At 51.2% G+C, this 9619-nt stretch overlaps 1 long non-coding RNA gene across 1 annotated transcript; it reads left to right on the forward strand.

The window, feature by feature from the left end:
• The first annotated feature begins 505 nt into the window (after positions 1–505).
• On the forward strand, positions 506–8424 carry LOC122445786. The gene is made up of 3 exons (XR_006270673.1): positions 506–518; positions 647–762; positions 8262–8424. It is a non-coding gene; the product is annotated as an uncharacterized LOC122445786 (long non-coding RNA).
• Positions 8425–9619: the final 1195 nt, after the last annotated feature.

Raw genomic sequence — 9619 nt, forward strand, 5'->3', positions numbered from 1 at the left:
GGCTGCAGTTAGTCAGACACGACTTAGCGACTGAACAACAACAACGAAGTTGCTAGTGGCTGTGTTTTTGGCTCTGATATCAGGTGCCCAGGAGGCAGGGTCCTGAGAGCTGCCAGTCCCTAGCTACAGGAAAGGGGAAGCGCTTCAGAGAGAGGAAAGCTCTTAGCATTCAGGCGTTGGCCCAGCCCCCTCAACTTACCAGTGAGAATAAAGAGCCTGCAGGCCCTGACTCATGACTGATGGAGACAAAACCAGAGCCTGGTCTCCCTGACCACCCACCGTCACCCTCTCCACTTAGCCTGCCTTTTTCCTTCAAAGGGAACTGGGCCATTCTGACCCAACCCAATTCTCTCACTGGTATCAGAAGAACACATTCTCATCCATCACTTATTTTTAGTTCACCTTGGAAAGTTTCCAGTAGCCAAAGGCATAGAGGTGACCTGTTATTTTCTTCCACTGTGATAGAACATTCTGAGAAAAAGAAAACAAGAGCAGAAAAGAAAGTATTTCACAGACCCGTAGGTGATCTCTAAGACCATTTTTTCATACATTTCGATTTCCTAATAGTGGAAATGTTTGTATGTTTTTCTTTTCCTTTTTAAACTCCATTTTTTCCCCTTTTTTTCTGACTCCATGACATGACAAGAATGGTCTCAAGATGCACAGGCTACATGATGCTGTGTCCGGCTGGTCACACTCCAGTTGGCCAGATGGACCCAAAGACAGCATGGTGGGTTGGAGACCCCTGTGAATCCAGCTTGGGTGAGTACCCCCACCTACCTGAGCATTTTCTCCTACTTATGAGAAAGGTGTTGGACAAGCTGAGAGATGTTGAGCATAGGAGATAATTAAAGGCGGGCCCTTTAATTATCTAACTAACTAACTAACAGGTGGGCCCGTGGTAAAGAATCCACCTACCAATGCAGGAGACTCTGGTTAGATCCCTGGGTCAGGAAGATGCTGTGGAGGAGGAAATAGCAACCCGCTCCAGTATTCTTGTCTGGAGAATCCCATGGACGGAGGAGCTTGGCGGGCTACAGTCCACAGGGTCACAAGACTTCTACAGTCCATAGTGTATGACTGAACATGCACTCACACCGACATAATAGTAATAATGGCACCAATAGGCATTCTCATCATGGATTTAGTTTCCATGGGGTCACTCTTCTCGGTGGCACAGAGACTCCCTACTGGATCTTACTGAATGCTTTTTATTGGGGAGAGTGGGGCCACCATTCCACTCTGACCATTGGTCCAGCAGAAAAAAGAGCACGCATTTAACAATGCTGCTCAGAAGATCCTCAGAAGACATGTGAACTGTTACATGTCTTCAAAAAGCTTCACTTTTGGTCAAGGAGATGGGTGACACCCTGCCCACAATTGGAGGGCCATTAAGTGTCGCCTCCAGCACTGTTCCTCCCACCTCAGCGCCCAAGTCTACCTGACCTTCAAAATTTAGCTCAGAGAGTCAACCCCTCTATAATGAGCGTTAGTGTTTTTATCTGTCTCTTCCTTTGTGTCAAGTACTATGCCCTGCGCTTTATGTTCATTGTCATGTGTGATCCTCTCGCTTACTCTAAGATGCTTTTATTTTTATCCTTTACTTGTAAGAAAGCAGAGGCATAGGAAAGCCTGGCCACTGGCCCAGTGCCCCCAGCTAGTTCTGTACTCGACACATCCAAGATCTCAGTAGGTGTTTGGTGTGTGGCTGAATGAAAGGACAGGATTTGAACCCAGACCCCCTAGTGTCACCGGCTCAACAAGGACCAGTGTGACGGGCAGGAGAGAATCTAAGCGGGGAGGAGACGGCGCGGAAGAGCTTGGTGACTGGAGGCCTCTTTGTCTAGAAGGGCTACACGAGGGCTTGCAGGCCCTGTGGTCGCTCCCGTGGCAAATAGGAGGACTGTGGATCTCAGTGGCTCCTCATGCCCTGAGGCTTATCTTGGAGGGCTTTAAAACCGTGCAGAAGAATCAGTCTTCATCTTTCTTCCAGTTTCCTTTCTGAGCTCTGTTTGCCTGGGTTTGTCTCTCCTTCCACTTTCAAAGAGAGTTGTCTTACTGGTTTTAAGCCATGGTTTAGTGAGTGCCCTACTCACGTACTCTGACACAGGAAACTTCTGGAGCCCTAAGACCTGCGTGGACAGAGGAGCCTGGTGGGCTACAGTCCCTGGGGTCCCAGAGAGCCGGACACAGCTAAGCGACTAGGCACAGGGCACAAGGCCTGCACCTGGGCACGAGCTCCCACACAGCCCAGATTCTGCAGCTTCGTGTGAGAGATGTTTCTCCTGGGATTCCCCGCTTCCCATCAACCGCCTCTCTGGTTCCTCCAACCACCGGGAGCCACGTCTCCCTGGGCCGGGCTTTGCTTCATCTAAGGAAGGAACCTAGAAGGCGGTGTTTTCCACAGGGGAGACCCTGTTCTCTGGCCCCGGGGAACGAAGACCACCCAGTTTCCTTGGAGGCGGCTGGCTGGAGCCACAGCCTGGGAGGTCTACCGCTCCCAGCTCAAGGCCCCCGGATCAGGGGAGTCCTGGGATAGGCAGGAGTCAGACACCTCTTCTCATACACTGACACCCCCCTCCCCTCCAGCCCCCTTCCTCAAGCAGGGCCCCTGCTCCCTCCCAGCTGACACAGAGGAGCACAGCGCTCACAGAGTGACAGGCGGTGAGAGGCAGGTGTTTGCACACGTGTAGGAGTCACAAGCACGTCACACGGCTTGGTCCGAGCTCTCTGACTGAGACAAGGGGACACCCCCCCCCCAGGCAGTCACCCCCAGGCTGTTCCAAGCCAGGCATTTTTACAAAATCTTAGTCCCGAAGTAACAAACTCAAAACATAAAACTCAAACAGGAGCCCCAAACTGCAAGCAGCTACATTTTTCACTTCAGATGAAAAAGCGAAAAGCCAGGGACTGTGCTTAGGGCTTTGTGACCCGTCCCACTCTGGCCGTGAGACCCTGGCTGGGAGCTGTCCCCGGCCAGCTCTGGGGGTCTCGTTCCAAGTCTGCAGGTGACCTGGTGTGGGGAGGAGGGAGACAGACAGGGTGTGTCTGGGAGGGAATGAACCAGAGGGTCAGACAGAAAAAGGGACCCAGTGTTCCTTCTGGAAATAGCTTTTGGAAAAACAAAATGTATGTTCTTTGGGGTGGGCAGTTGAAATAATCATTTAACATCATTTGAAATGGAAGTGTCACTTCTACTCTGAAGGAATAGAAAGGAACTCGAGTTGGACAGTTCGTCAGTTTTCTTTCCATTAGGACAATGTGTCATCGTCCTCAATTAGCAGTCAGAAGAGGAAGCAGTGAGGTGACCCTGTGCGTCCATGAGAGTCCTCGGGTGGCGGGGTGGACAGGAGGTGCTGGGAACCTGTCCTCATCCCCTTCATTCACCCCTCCCTACTTCCATGCCTTCCTGCATGCATTCTTTGACACGGTTACTTATTCTTTTTTCCTATTCTAATTCACCTCTTGGAACCTCTTGCCCCCTCCCTCACCCCCATATTTTCCTGAATGCAAACCATTACAGACAATGTACCAGTCCTTTTAGTCAAAGTTATGGTTTTTCCAGTAGCCATGTACAGATGTGAGATCTGGACCATAAAGAAAGCTGAGTGCCAAAGAATGGATGCTTTTGAACTGTGGTGTTGGAGAAGACTCTTGAGAGTCCCTTGGACTGCAAGGAGATCCAACCAGTCCATCCCAAAGGAGATCAGTCCTGGGTGTTCATTGGAAGGACTGATGTTGAACCTGAAGCACCAATACTTGGGTCACCTGATGTGAAGAGCCAACTCTTTGGAAAAGACCCTGATGCTTGGAAAGATTGAGGGCAGGAGGAGAAAGGGGCAACAGAGGATAAGATGGTTGGATGGCATCATTGAATAAATGGACATGAGTTCGAGCAAACTCTGGGAGATAGTGAAGGACAGGGAAAGCTGGCGTGCTGCAGTCTGTGGGGTCGCAATTAGTCAGACATGACCTTAGCAAGTGAAGAACAACAATCCCAGTAGGCTGCAGGCCCTCGTGGGCCATAAGCTGCCTCACGAAGCAGGTGCCCTCTCTGGTATGAAGCCTGTCCTGACTTGATTCCCAACACCTGGAGAAGCTCGTGGAAGGCTGGACAGCAGGCTGCTTTGGAAGGGTTTTTGTGAATAATACAACGGCAGAGGCATTGCTAGGAACGTTATGGTACAAGGATGCTATTGAGAATTACACAAGGGGACTGATGAAGCCTAATGGGTTCTTGGAGGACCAGGTGAGGGTGGTGGCCTGGGGTAATAATGGGAAAAGCCTCCAGCAAAAGGTCTCCATCTGCTTTCTCTTTGAGGGACTATTTATGGAGCGCCAGGAGCCTGCGGGGCACTGGTGGTTAGGAAGATGCCCGAGGCTGATGCTGCCCTACTGTGTGAAGTTCGCTGAGAGGCTGGCCAGCAAGCAAAGAGGAAGTTACAGCCCCAGGGTTCTAGGGGTGGTGATGGGGAAGTGCAAGGTAGGAGGTGTTCCAGGAAGCAACCCAGCTGGACTTAAGTAGCTGGGAAGTCTCTGGGATGATCAACACCTAAGTGAAGCACTAATGCTGGGTGTGCGGGAGGGGTTTTGAGGATAAAGACCCCCTGTATAAGACTGCAAGGTGCCTAAAAGCCTCTTATACGGAGGGAAGTAAGTCAGAAAGAGAAAGACAAGTATCATATATTAATACATACATGGAGTCTAGAAAGATGGAACTGACGAACCTAGCAGAGAACGGACTTGCAGACACAGTGGAGGAAGGAGAGGGTGGGATGAGTTGAGAATGTAGCATTGATATATATACACTACGGCATGTAAAATAGTGTGTGCATGCTAAATCACTTCCAGCATGTCGGACTCTGTGTGACCCCATGGACTGTAGCCCACCCGGCTCCTCAGTCCATGGGATTTCCCAGGCAAAAATGCTGAAATGGGTTGCCATGCCTTCCTCCAGGGGCGTCTTCCTGACCCAGGGATTGAACCTGTGTTTCTTTTGTCTCCTGCATTGGCAGGCAGGTTCTTTACCACTAGCGCCGCCTGGGAAGCCTGTGAGTGGGAAGTTGCTAAATAACACCGGGAGCAGAACCTGGCACTCGGTGATGACCTACAGGGGTGGGATGGGAGGGAGGGACGGAGGCTCAAGAGGGAGGGGATATGTATCTATTTATGACGATTGGCACTGTATGGCAGAAACCCACACAACATTGTAAAGCGCTTTTTCGCCAATTAGAAAAAGATGCATGCAAGGGTGTAGCAGACAGGAGGGACCGTGAGGGTCAGTGAATAGATCAACGAGGCTAAAACAGGGACACGAGTGAGTGCAGGCGGGTAGCACAGGGCCGCAGCGTGCACACCCTGGGTACTGAACTGAATTCTGACGTGAGGAAGCCACAGTTTGCGTCTACGCAGTTCAGGCAACTGCCTGGCGGTGGTACAGCCCGCCCTGCAGGGTCTACGGCAGGGGGCGCGCTGCTTCTGCAGCCGCAGACACGCCTCTGGGTTCATAACACTGAGGACTCGGACAGGTTCCAGGGCACAAATCAGTTTAAAGGGTCTCTCAAGAGAAGGCTGGGGCCCACGGTAGGTCAACCAAACAGTGAGTGAATCACTGGGTGATGCTCAGAGTTGACTCAGGTGTCTTAGGCCACTGGCCCTTCTAGGATGAGGACACCACGCTGTGCACACTTCGGTGGTCTTTGAACCTTCACTTAAAACCAACACTGTATCAGGCACATCCTTCAGCTTCCCTGTGATGTCCCTTAAAGTTTCTTAGTTCAGCCGGGGAGAGGAGACCCCTGGCTTCCTGAATCCACTCTGGATGGGTGCAGATGGGGTAGGGGCGGTGCCCTGGTCACTGGGGGCAGTGGGAGGAGAGATGACCACAGGCAGGATGGGCATACACTGGGGGTCGGCCCTCTGGTTGGCTGAGAAACCCAAAGAGAATGAAGGAAGACGAAAGACAGAGGAGACAGGTTGTGTTGAAGCCAGAGAAACTTCAAGAAAGAGCTTGTCCCTGTCATCTAGAGACCAGGGACTCCGGCAACAGCACTTGGAGACAGCCTGTTGCTCAGTGACTTTTGTCATTTTCATGAGAATCAAAGGACAAAGTTGTGTCTTCCAAGTGGACCCTGGTCTGCGTGTCCAGCAACCATCCTTCACTTCCCTTTCCCATGGCAGAGAAAACTATCCATCACTGTTACCCCCGCCCTCTTTTTACAGTATTTTTCCTGGTCAAGTGACCATTGGAGAAATAACAAATTTTCATTCAATGCTTAAATGAAACCTCAGTGAAAGCGACTGTGCAGAGAAAGCCCTTGAAAATAAAGTGTAAAATTTGATGATGTGGGTTCTAGTTATTTCTTTCCTTGGTCAGTATTCTGGATCATTCCTGCACAGATTCCAAATGCCAGACAAACCCCCCACCCCCACCCCCACCACCACGAGCTCAGCGTCTCTGGAGCAGCTCCTGACGTGCTGACGGGCTGATCCTCCTTGACTCAAACCTGTATCTTAAACTGATGGGGGTGGCACAGCGGGACACTCTGGCACCCGGTTAATCTGAGCCGGCATCTCCCCCGGCAGAGGCAACCCAGGCCTCGCGCTGGAGGCAGACAACACAGGAAGCCCCTGGAAGACGTGGAGACACAGATTCCGAAGGCAGAGCCCGAAGGTTGGAACGGAGGCATGCCAGTCCCTCTTCCAAGGTCGATCTCCCAGCTCACCACACTCCAGGCCCTCTGGTTTGCATCATTTCCAAATATCAAAAGCGGCCACAAGCTTAAGGCGCAGGGAGACAGCCTCCTGCCTGGCCGACACTCCCCAGATGGCCCCCGCCCCGAGGTTCCCTCTCTTGTGACTCTTTCACCGAAATGAAACCATCTTGTCTGGGGCAGCCTCTGCCTGTGTTTCGTTATTATTCAAATTCTCCTTGAGAGAGAAGTGTGAGGCAGCTAAAAGCATTCCTTTGGAGATGCTATCGAATTAGCCAGGGGGTTCCAGAGACCCCGGGGCAGCAGAGGGCCATGTGTGTGCCTGTGTGTGTGTGTGTGTGTCTGTGTCTGTGTGTCTGTGCGTATGCACACCCGTGTGGAGGCCTGTTTTGGTCCCCTCCTAGCACGGGGCCGTCAGGTAGCAGGGCAATTTCTCAGCCTGGTGATGTGGTCTTTATGAACCTTGGTCCTGAATGTGTGATGGGGTTGCATTTTTCATTATGATGATGTTAAATGGACTTAATGGGTCACCCTCTCCTGATTCACAGAGCGTTTTTATTATATTTATTAAAAAGGCCAAAGTTTATTTTACAGTCAGTAATAAAGGGAACACAAAAATGCAGCCGTTGGCACTGTGGCCCCAACACGTTTGTTTCGTCCACAAACTGCATATTATTCTAGCCCGGTAAGTGACGGGGAAAGCAAAATTGAAAAGCAAAATCCTCTGCAGCACTGGAGCGTCTTCCTTAATAACGACAGATGCTCTGAGCAGTGGCATTTTGAAACGAGCCCTGTCTGCTGCTGGTTATGAACTGGCAAGACATTTGGCATCCTCTCGCCTCGCACCATCTGAAAACCGCGGAGCCCCATAAATGGCCAATGAGAGGTGGGGAAATTGCGCGCCTGTCTGCGCAGCACAAGCCGTTCCAGTCCAGGATGCGAATCAGTGGAGCTGCCTTTCAAAAGAAAAGTCTGCAAAACTTGCAGACAGTCTCGCCTTTAGCCATCGAGGAAGCACACACACACACACTGCACCACCATCCCTTGGTGAAAAACAGACTTAATAAAGCAGTTTTAATAAAGAAATGGTATTTTCCCATCCAGCGCTATGTCATGACTTAGACATTATTAAAAGCGGCTAGATATACGTCCCTAGGCAGAGCAAGGCTGACCAGCCCCGGAGGGGACCCCTTCTCCCCAGCACAGCCCACATGCAGACCCTCGAAGGGGAAGCAGGACAGGGGGGCAGAGGCACAGTCACCTTTGCATCAAAAGCCACCCAGGATTAGGGTGTCCCCACAGCCCAAAACATTCTCATTTCCCACCCAGACTCTTAGGAAGGGAAAAACGCAGTCGGAGGGCTGACTCCAGCCTGCGATTTCCTTCCTTAAGATTCGGCACCCATCAGCAAGTTCGATGCTTAGAGGAGAGACGCTTCAGCCTCTCTCCCATGCCTTCTTCTTCCTTCCTAGGGGACGGAGCATGCGCGAGCTGAATGAAAATGTCCAAACCCCATGAAACTGCTGTTTCCTTACTGTTCCCTTACAGACGACAGTCACAGCTCCCAGGTGAGACCTCCGGCTCCGTTGTGTGGTGGAGAGCGTACTGCCAAAGTTCAGATAGATCCTGTCCATTCCTCAAGGAAAAAGCACAGAGATGTGATTATGTAAGTCATCCAAGCTCAAAATTGCTCCAACTCCAACCGCTTAGATGTTGGGGGCAACCGATTAGAACAAGCCTCGCAAGACTTTCGGTCTGCTCCCCGGCCCCCAGGCCTGCTCTGTGGCTCTTTCCACCCTTCTTGTATTTGGAGGGGCCATGTGGAACCGCTCAGCAGCCAGACATCAGGGCTTCGGGTTCTCCTGGGGCACCTGCAAAGCGCTGACAGAGAAGAAAGAAGCAGAATCCAAATCCTGAAGGAAGGGATGTCAGCCTTGGTAAAAGGAAGTGAACTATCCTGCGAAAACCAAAGACAAGGCTACTTAGAGACAGGGTGGCTTTGAATGGATCTGACCCCCTGAAGGGCCTTGTTACAACGTAGCCTCTCAAGTATAGCGTGTGGCCGTCACGGGGACCATGAGGGTCCAAGACATTAGGGCCGTGGGAACCGAGGCTCAGGCAGGGTGGCCAAGCCATGGTCAACTGGTCCAGAGCCGGACACAGCATATGCAAGAATCAACAAGGAAGGAGGGTGTGTGTATGTGTACGGTTGATTCACTTTCTCTGTGGCAGAAACTAACGCAGCATTGGAAAGCAAATATGTTGTTGTTCAGTTGTTAAGTCATGTCCCCCTCTTTGTGACCCCATGGACGGCAGCAGGCCAGGCTTCCCTGTCCTTCACCATCTCCTGCAGTTTGCTCACACTCATGTCCATTGAGTCAGTGACGCCATCCAACCAACTCATCCTCTGTCACCCTCTTCTCCTGCCCTCAGTCTTTCCCAGCATCAAGATCCTTTTAACTCCAATAAAAATAATAATAAAATAACAAGAAGTATAATAATGATGAAATAATTTTTAAAAAAAGAATCTCAACAATTCCACAATTGGGGTCCCTGAATGAAAAAATGCAGATACCATCAGGTCCCTCCCTGCAAGTTTGCTCTCAGATTTCATGCCCAAGAGAAAACTCACAGATGTTTGAGTAAGTCCCTCCTCCCTCTGAAACCTCCCTCCTGGAATGGGCCCAGAGTCCCCCTTCCTGGGGTGAAAGACGTGTCCACTCCCAGTCGTTGCAGGGGACCCCCTCCTCCAGTAGGCACAGACATGCAACACAGACTGAGGAGCGCCAGGAACAATCAGTGATGCCTGCGTGGCCAGGCAAGTCTAATCCTAGAGAACACTTCCTTCTCCCCCGACCTCGGACCTCTAACCTGTCACTCAGCGTAAAACTGCACTTGTGTCTGAT

The sequence above is a fragment of the Cervus canadensis genome, chromosome 8, assembly GCF_019320065.1.
Source record: "Cervus canadensis isolate Bull #8, Minnesota chromosome 8, ASM1932006v1, whole genome shotgun sequence".
Classification (NCBI taxonomy): Eukaryota; Metazoa; Chordata; class Mammalia; order Artiodactyla; family Cervidae; genus Cervus; species Cervus canadensis.